At 42.5% G+C, this 9581-nt stretch overlaps 1 pseudogene; it reads right to left on the bottom strand.

Annotated features, from left to right (window-relative positions):
- Window positions 1-3383: 3383 nt before the first annotated feature.
- LOC140625817 (serine/threonine-protein phosphatase 2A catalytic subunit beta isoform pseudogene) lies at window positions 3384-4643 on the bottom strand (annotated as a pseudogene).
- Window positions 4644-9581: the final 4938 nt, after the last annotated feature.

The following is a 9581-nucleotide window of genomic DNA, read 5'->3' as shown; positions in this document are numbered from 1 at the left end:
GTCGTTGCACACGCCACATTGCACTTTATCTGTTTAAATCTCTCTTCCTCATTAAGCTATGGACTGAGCACCAGCAGGGAGACTTCTTATTTCTTCAGCTTTTTTTTTTTTTTTTAAGATTTTATTTATTTATTCATGAGAGACACAGAGAGAGATGCAGAGACACAGGCAGAGGGAGAAGCAGGCTCCATGCAGGGAGCCCAATGTGGGACTCGATCCCGGACTCCGGGACCACGTCCAGAGCCAAAGACAGACACTCAACCGCTGAGCCACCCAGGTGTCCCCAGCTTTTAATTCCCACTATCCAGCTTCTGACCGGACAAAGAGTAGACAATAATAAATTGAATTAAAATAGAAGGTCGAGGCTGGATCTCCTAGGACCATAAATGTTGAACATAAAACCAAAGCCTTTGTCCTCCTGGACCAGGATCCCTCAAACCCCATCCCCTTTGTCCAAAGTCAGAAGGAATTCCAGAACTTGGGGACAGGCCGAGATGACAGATGAGACAGCATGTTACATGCTGCCTTTCCCAAACGACCACCAGAACAACATGTTGATAAAACATGGCTGAGTTCCCTCTTCTCTCTGTAAAATTTGGTCTTCTTAGCATCTTAGAGAGGGGAGAGCAAAGTGAGAGGTTTGTGAGGTTTCAGAGTCGTTGTTAAGGCAGTCAGCCATTTTTAAATAAAGGGTTTGATTAGGATTAGGTAAGGATCACAATACTTTAAGATTGATGGCCACAGCAAAAGGAGCATTTTTACAGCAAAGTCTTGGGGATTAAATTTGTCTTTTGGTGTTTTCTGCAATTTTAAGTTATTTCAACTTCTACCTTCTGTGCCAGTTTCCTGAAATGGTCAATTTATGTTGATGAAGACAGTGGAATGGGAAAGCCACGTTAATGCAGAGAGTGGCTGTGTGGGGTGTAAATGGTTTCAGCTCTCAGGAGTCAGGAGGCCCAACTGAGGTAGGAGAGAGCTGGGGAGGTTCACAGCTGATGGGTCCTTATCTATAAGTTTCTCATCAAGATGCTAGAAAATAATTTTGCAACAGGAAACTCCCATCCTTCCTAACACAATAATGCCATCTGTTCTCCTGGCATGGATTTTTAGTCACTGGTCCTATGGGAAGCTTTTTGGTTTTTCTCCTCCACAGGTTTAGCCTTGACTAAATCAAGAGGCTAGAATAAGTGCTTAAAATCTTTTCACCCAGAGCCTACCATGGTCTATGCGAGCATTTGCCAGTGGGCAATTCACATAGGACCATACCCGTGACCTTTTCCACGCCTCTCCTGGTCTGTATGCAGTCCAGAAGCAGGAGGCCTGCCCTGCCACTTACAAAGTGATTATTCTGTAGCAGGCATCAGGCAAAATGAGCAAGCCCAGCAGGTGGGGGGGAATGCTGACACTCATTAGAAAGGTCAAGCAATGCGGGGAGCATCCAGCTTCTGTGTGGGAGACATGCATGCATCTGGCCCAGACAAGAACACCTAATCTAATTTCTAAACAGGAAGAACATAGTTCTCTAGGATGGAACACCAGGCCTGATTTGCCTAGATACTTATGGGCAGTGGCAGGTGGGGGATGACTACCATTTACTGAGGACCTGTACAGCATCTTTTTACACAGCACTTCATGGAAAAGCTTACCACATCCAGACTCTTTGCAAATCGAGGATTTTCAATACCCTACGTGGAGAAAGACCAAACCAGAGAGAGGCTTCTCTGTTTAAAGGAAATTTATAACAAACTTTCTTTCTGAAATTAAGGAAGCATTCCCTGGTTTTGTTTCTTAACCAATTAACTTCTCTTTGACAGTTATCCAAAAGAAAGTACCAGTCAATATTTTCCACTGGATGCATGCTATCCAACTAGGTGAAGTGAGATCTGACTTCCCAGTCTCGGCCACATCAACAATCTTCTCATCTCATTTGTTAATTGTGAATAAAATAAAGAGATCTTGAAAGGGTAGAGAGCCCATTCTTTCTGAAACTACATAAAGTGCTGCCCTGTAATACTCACTTACTCATTTAGAATTGGGAATGAGGGGTTACTTTAAAAAAGTAAAATACTTGGGGCACCTAGTTGGCACAGCCGTAGAACATGCAACTCTTTTTTTTTTTTTTTAAAGATTTTATCTATTTGAGAGAGCGAGCACACACAAGTGGGGAGCAGGGAGCAGAGGGAGAGGGAGAAGCAGGCTCTCCACTGAGCAGGGAGCCAGAGGACACAGGGCTCCACCCCAGGATCCTGAGATCATGACCTGAGCCAAAGACAGATGCTTTACCAACTGAGCCATCCAGGTGCCCCTGAGCATGCAACTCTTGATCTCAGGGTCAGGAGTTCAAGCCTCACATTAGGCATAGCATTTACTTAAAAAAAGGGGGGCGGGGGTTGGGAATGAGGCAAGTTTTCTTTAATTTCTCCACATGCTGCAGCTCTGTCCTCTGGCTTCTAGGACTCTGTTCTCCTTCAAGCCTCTATCTCTGGTTTCTCTTTTTTTGTTTTTGTTTGTGTTTAAAATGGAAGTTTATTTGCTCAGTACACTGAATAGGAAGCAAGAGCACTGTCATGACAAATATACAGAAATATGCAGATCAACATAAAAATAATTTAGTTTAAATGAAGGGGAACCTTTATTTGTTTATTTGTTTTATTTTTTATGGAAACCTTTTTAAATGTTATGAAAACACACTTTCAAAAATCTTTTCTTCTGTTAATTTAACTATACATCTCAATAAAAAAAAGGGTAGTGGATTAAGTGGAAGTGAGCTTGTGAATTTTTCTTAAAAATAAAATTCCAGGGAATCCCTGGGTGGCTCAGTGGTTTAGCACGTGCCTTCAGCCCAGGGTATTACCCTGGAGACCCGAGATCGAGTCCCACGTTGGGCTCCCTGCACGGAGCCTGCTTCTCCCTCTGCCTGTGTCTCTGCCTCTCTCTCTCATGAATAAATAAATAAAATCTTTTAAAAAATAAACAAATAAAATAAAACTCCAAGTCCATCAATCCATACCAGTTAAACACTCTCACTAAAATTTCCAAATAAATGCAAAATGAGATGAATCTTTTTTTGCTTAACAGGCCAGAGGAAAATGATTACTACAAATACAGCAGGCAAACTGTTAAGACTGACCAATCTAGAAAATAATACTGTACTAAATTTCAGTCTCAAATGTGCTAAATGTGGGGCACCTGGGTGGCTCAGTGGTTGAGCACCTGCCTTTGGCTCAGGTAGTGATCCAGGGTCGGTCCTGAGATCGAGTCTCACATGGGGCTCTTCACCAGGAGCTTGCCTCTCTCTCTCTCTCTCTGTCTCTCATGAATGGAAAAATAAAATCTTTAAAAAAGAAAATTGTGCTAAATGCTCATCATTAGCACGGCACGTTTTAGTCCATGATACAGTTTAATGCCAAGACAGATCCCCATTTGTTAAGAAATACATAGATTACTGTTGCTTTTTTGGCTTTGTTTTTAAAGCCGATATACTTTCTCATACAAAGGCAGATATTTCCCAGGAGGAATTTACAGGAAGTAGTTTGGGGTACACTGGGAATATGAGGCTCTCTACCACGAAGTGCTGGGTCAAACTGAGGGAATGAGTATTTTAAAGTGTCATCTAATTCCACAATAGCAGCTGGCATCCCACAACAATAACAGTAACTGGGTGTCCTAAAAACGGTAACCACATTCTGATCCAGACACCGTTACAAGTTGGTGAGCTCGAGAAACCAGTGTGAGACCACTGGCATGGCTAAACGTTTCAGAAATGTCCAAATATACAGCCAGGACGAGGTAGTGAAATATCCCACCAACTACGATCATCTGGATCTAACCACTACAGATCACACAATAGGCCCTCCTGTGGAACTTCCTGTGAATGATTCAAGGCTCTCATATGATCCAGTCCACTCAGGGATCTCCATCCCTAAATGAGGAGGCCACCATGGATGCCAAATATCTGCCCATCTACTAAAGCTGTAAGTGGAAGATAATCAAATAGATCTGTAAAATATTTCCACACTTTGGCCAATTCCATACTTTCATAGACATTCATCGTAGAAGCCATATAATTGGGTAATTTGTCGGCTTTCAGTTTCTTCTCAATATTGCAGTGCGTTGTAGGCCACACACCGTTAAGACCACAAGACAGTCACAGCCTCTACTGAGTATAGCTTATGTCCACATAGTCGCCCATGAAGAGATAGTTTGTACCTGGCAATAGTCTACCAATTCTAAAGAGTTCCATAGGATCATGGGATTGGGGCAGTCTGGGTGGCTCAGCGGTTTAGCGCCACCTTCAGCCCAGGGCCTGATCCTGGAGTCCCGGGATTGTGTCCCGCATCCGGCTCCCAGCATGGAGCCTGCTTCTCCCTCTGCCTGTGTCTCTGCCTCTCTCTCTCTCTCTCTGTGTGTCTTTCATGAATAAATAAATAAAATCTTAAAAAGAAAAAAAAAGATCATGGAATTGGCCATGCATATTTCCACACAGAATAACAGGAAAATGAACCTCCTGCACTTTTGAGTCTTTTGTTAAAATTTCCTTAGCCTTTTTGCCAAGGAAAAGGGACCTACTTGATTATCATTCTCCAATCATTCAGCCGCTTGACCCACTGGTGCAGCTCCTTGGTGAATGCCTAGTCATCCATAGTGGCCGGACCCCCTTCCCCATCATCGCCTCCTTCCCCCTTCACAGCCCGGGCACTGCTCCCTTCTCCAGCTGCTGCCAGCTTCCAGAGGCAGAGGAAGGAGTAGGGAGCAGGGAAGATGGCAGCAGCCCCCTTGCACCACCTAAGGCCAGCCTTGAGGGCGCTGCGTGAACAAGGATGCAGGCAGGTTAGACGGAGTGCCAGAGGGGTTCAGGGGTCCTCCAGGTAGTCGCCACCCTCGCCACCACTATCCCCCACCCTGGTCTCTCCCTTAGGCTTCTTCTTCTTTTTTTTTTTTTTTTTTTTTCCAGTTCTTTTAAAAGATTTCATCCTCTGGATGCCTGGGTGGCTCAGCAGTTGAGCATCTGCCTTCAGCCCAGAGTGTGATCCTAGGTCTAGGGACCGAGTCCCACATCAGGCTCCCTGCGAGGAGCCTGCTTCTCATTCTGCCGGTGTCTCTGCTTCTCTCTTTGTGTCTCTCATGAATAAATAAAGTCTTAAAAAAAAAAAAAAGGTTTCATCCTCTGGCCAACACAAACATGAAAAGATGCTGAACATCACTTACCCTCAAGGAATTGCAAACCAAAACTGTAATGAGTTATTACCTCACACCTCTCAGAATGGCTAAAATCAACAACACAAGAAACAAATGTTAGAGAGGATGTGTGGAATGTGGAGAAATAAGAACCCTCCCCCTCACTGTTGGTGGGAATGCAAACTGGTGCTGCCACGGTGGAAAACAGTATGGAGGTTCCTCAAAGAGTTAAAAATAGAGCTACCTTAAGATCCAATAATTGCACTGTTTACCTAAAAAATACAAAAACACAAATTCAAAGGGATACATGCACTTCTATTTTTATTTTATTGCAGTACTAAGCTCTATTTTATTGCAGCACTATTTACAATAGCCAAATTACGGGAACAGCCCAAGTGTCCATCAAAAGATGAATGGATAAAGATGTGGTATGTATACACAATAGAATATTACTCAGCCATAAAAAAGAATGAAATCTTGCAATTTACAACAACATGGATGGATCTAGAAGGTATTATGCTAAGTGAAATAAGTCAAAGAAAGACAAATACCATATGATTTCACTCACATGTAAGAAACAAACGTGCAAAGGGGGAAAAAGGGGGAGAGGAGTAAAGGGGAAAGGGAAGATAGGGAGGGAAGGAGGGAGGGAGAGAGAGAGAGAACACACTGCGGGTTACCAGAGGGGAGGTGGGTAGGGGGATAGGGGAAATGCATGATGGAGATTAGGGGTGCGATTGTGGAGGTGAGTGCTGAGTAATGTATGGAACTGCTGAATCACTATATTGTACACCTGAAATTAATACAATACTATATGTTAACACCAGTGGAATTAAAATTCAAACCTTAATTTAAAAAGTTTCATCCTCAACTCTTCTTTTCCCTTCTCTCCTCAGCACCCTCAGGACTTCTATGGTTACTTTCAGCCACATCCTTCCACTCCTAATACTTTCCTGACCCTCTGGGGCTCCATTCATCCCACCTAATCTAGTCCCAGATCATTTCACATGTGAATCTTTAAAAATCGAATGAATTCTTTGGGATGCTGTTTGAACTACTCAAAAGCAGGGAAGTAAAGGAAATAATTCATTTTACAAAATTGACAAATCACTGATCTGAAAACCTAATAAAGACAAAACCGCAGACTAGTTTTACTTGGAAAGAGCTGAAAACAATTTAAATATACATATACACACAAAAACCACATATAAATTGTATACATTAAACCAAACCAGCAGTACATTAAAAGAATAACACCAAAACCAAATAAGGTTTGTTTCAGGAATCAAGGAATCCAAGGATGATTCCATATTAGGAGATTTAGTAATATAAATTGATTTTATATTTTATAAGAGAGAAACATGATTGCTTTTACTATTAAAAATGCCTTGGGCAGCCCTGTGGCGGTTTAGCGCCCCCTTCAGCCCAGGGCGTGATCCTGAAGTACCAGGATTGAGTCCCACATCGGGCTCCCTGCATGGAGCCTGCTTCTCCCTCAGCCTGTGTCTCTGCCTCTCTCTCTCTCTCTCTGTGTGTGTCTTTCATGAATAAATGAATAAAATCTTTAAAAAAAAAATGCCTTTGTTGGGGCGCCTGAGTGGCTCAGTGGTTGAGCGTCTGCCTTCAGCTCAGAGCATGATCCCAGGATTCAGGATCGAGTCCCACCATCGGGCTCCTTGCAGGGAGCCTGCTTCTCCCTCTGCCTATGTCTCTGCCCCCCTCTCCATGTGTCTCTCATGAATAAATAAATAAAATATTAATAAAAATAAAAATAAAAATGCCTTTGTTAAAATTTGTACACCCATTCCTCCTTATAAACCTCTTAACTAAAACCAAAATGGGGCATCTGGCTGGCTGAGTCAGTAGAGTGTGTGACTCTTGTTGTGAGTTTGAGCCCCACACTGCGTAGAGATTACTTAAAAATAAAATCCTTTAAAAAATGAAAATGAAAAAAGAAGATGAAAGGTATTCCTTTATTTTAATGAAAATATTTCTCAAAACCAAAGCCAGGATGTGGTTCATGCTAAAACACTAGAAGCATTTCTGATCAAATCAGAGGAGCTAATAGTACTAATACTACTGACTATCGCTCTAGAAGTTCCTACCAAGGCAATTAGACAAAGACTGAATTAAAATGTATAATTAATAGAAAGGAAGTTGCAAAACTGTCATTATTTATGAGCTTATGACTGTACAACTAAAAAAGAAAAAAACAACCCAGCTTAACCCTACTAGAAAAATAAAAGGTGAGTAAAGAGATTACTTAAAAATTAATATTAGGGGCACCTGGGTGGCTCAGTTGGTTAAGCGTCCAAGTCTTGATTTCTGCTCAGGTCATGATTTCAGGGTTGTGAGATCGAGCACCATTTCAGGCTCTGCGCTGGGTGTGGAGCCTGCTTAAGATTCTATCTCTCTCTCCCCTTCCATCCTCCCTCTCTTAAAAAAAATTAATATAAAAAAGCAGTATTTTATTAAAAATAACTTCTAGTTAAAAATTTAGGTCAAGATGGTAGACTGGGGGCAGCCACGGTGGCTCAGCAGTTTAGTGCTGCCTTCAGTCCAGGGCCTGATCCTGGAGATCCGGGATCGAGTCCCACGTCGGGCTCCCTGCATGGGGCCTTCTTCTCCCTCTGTCTCTGTCTCTGTCTCTGTCTCTGTCTCTCTTTGTCCTTCATGAATAAATAAATAAATAAAATCTTAAAAAAAAAAAAGATGGTAGACTGGGCATATTTGAAAACACTACTTTCTGTGCCTAATGCATAAAATGCTGGCTAGAATATTTAAAATACTTGAGTTTTAAAATATTTTAGGGCAGCCCGGGTGACTCAGCAGTTTAGCGCCACCTTGAGCCCAGGGCCGGATCCTGGAGACCCAGGATCAAGTTCCACGTGGGGCTCCCTGAATGGAGCCTGCTTTTCCCTCTGCCTGTGTCTATGCCTCTCTCTCTGTGTGTCTATCATGAATAAATAAAATCTTTTTAAAAAAAATAAAATATTTTAATACATGTCTATAAGGCAAGGAAGGGGGGGTTCCATAGTATCAGATACATAGAGTAGTAGTTGAGGTTGCATAGCCCATACAAGGACTGGAGAGGAATACATAGTCTGTAGGGACTACGGTTAAAAATGCCAAGCCTGGTATTTATTTCTTCTTTAAAAGATTTTATTTGAGAGAGAGAGAACAAGCAGGAGGGGCACAGATGGAGGGAGAAGCAGACTCATCACAGAGCAGGGAGCCTGATGCAGGACCCAGAGATAATGACCTGAGCAGACGCTTAAATGACTGAGCCACTCAGGCGCCCCCAAGCGTGGCATTTAATGAGAAGCAGGATCTGGCTGTCCATCCACAAACAGAAGTCTGAATGTCCTTCCGTTAGCCCACGTTCTTAGCTAGAAGACAGCCCTCCCAGACTGGAAACAGGAAACTGAAATCCTGAGTCCACATACATGTGGGACCTGTATTCGCAGGATGGCAAAATCCAAGCTAATCCAGTAAAATATAAAATTATCTAGAATTAGGGAACCCAAAATAGAACCTGGGCAGAGGCAACCAAATGGAGACCTTCACAAACCAAGTCAAGTAAGGAGAAATCTCTTGAGCAGAATTTATAATACAAGTGAGGAAGTCCAATGCCACTTAAGTACAATCTACATACTTAAGTAGAACTCATTCCTAAAGTAAAGCTACTAGAACAATCTAAAAGAAGTTAAAATAAATACACTTAAGATAATTGAATGAAGAAATAGCACCATTAAATGTAAACAGGAAGGAGGGGGCTCTCAGAGCAGCAGGACTGAAGCCAATAAGGTTTCCAGCCTCCCCTGGTGTCAAAATCTATGCTCTATGACCACCTCTCTGGCACACAAAACGGACAACAGGCTCTGCTGTGACGCTGTTTTCATTTCTAGCTCTGGCTCCATGAGATGGAAGGAAGGAAGCAGGAAGGAGAGAAAGGCAAAGACCCATGGAAGCCATGAAAAAAGTGTATGATCACATGGGGCGGGCCCAAAGTCACTGCCCAAGAAAATTGAGCCCTTTCCAAAACACCACTTATTTCTTTTTTCATGTGGAATATTAAGAAAAATCAGGTTGGTAGTGCAGGTAAGAGTATGGACACTCCATTTTCAGGACCTTTTTAATAAATAAATAAATAAATAAATAAATAAATAAATAAATAAATAAATAAATAAATTTTTTTAAGGTTTTACTTACTTATTCATGAGACACAGAGAGAGGCAGAGACACAGGCAGAGGGAGAAGCAGGCTCCATGCAGGGACCCCGACTTGGGACTCGATCCCGGGTCTCCAGGATCACACCCTGGGCTGAAGGCAGTGCTAAACCGCCGAGCCACCCAGGGATCCCAGGACCTTTTTTTAAAGTGCTTGTCTAGGAAACCAATAGC

This window comes from Canis lupus, chromosome 3, assembly GCF_048164855.1.
Source record: "Canis lupus baileyi chromosome 3, mCanLup2.hap1, whole genome shotgun sequence".
In the NCBI taxonomy this organism is placed as follows: domain Eukaryota; kingdom Metazoa; phylum Chordata; class Mammalia; order Carnivora; family Canidae; genus Canis; species Canis lupus.
This window is presented reverse-complemented; position numbering and strand designations above follow the sequence as displayed.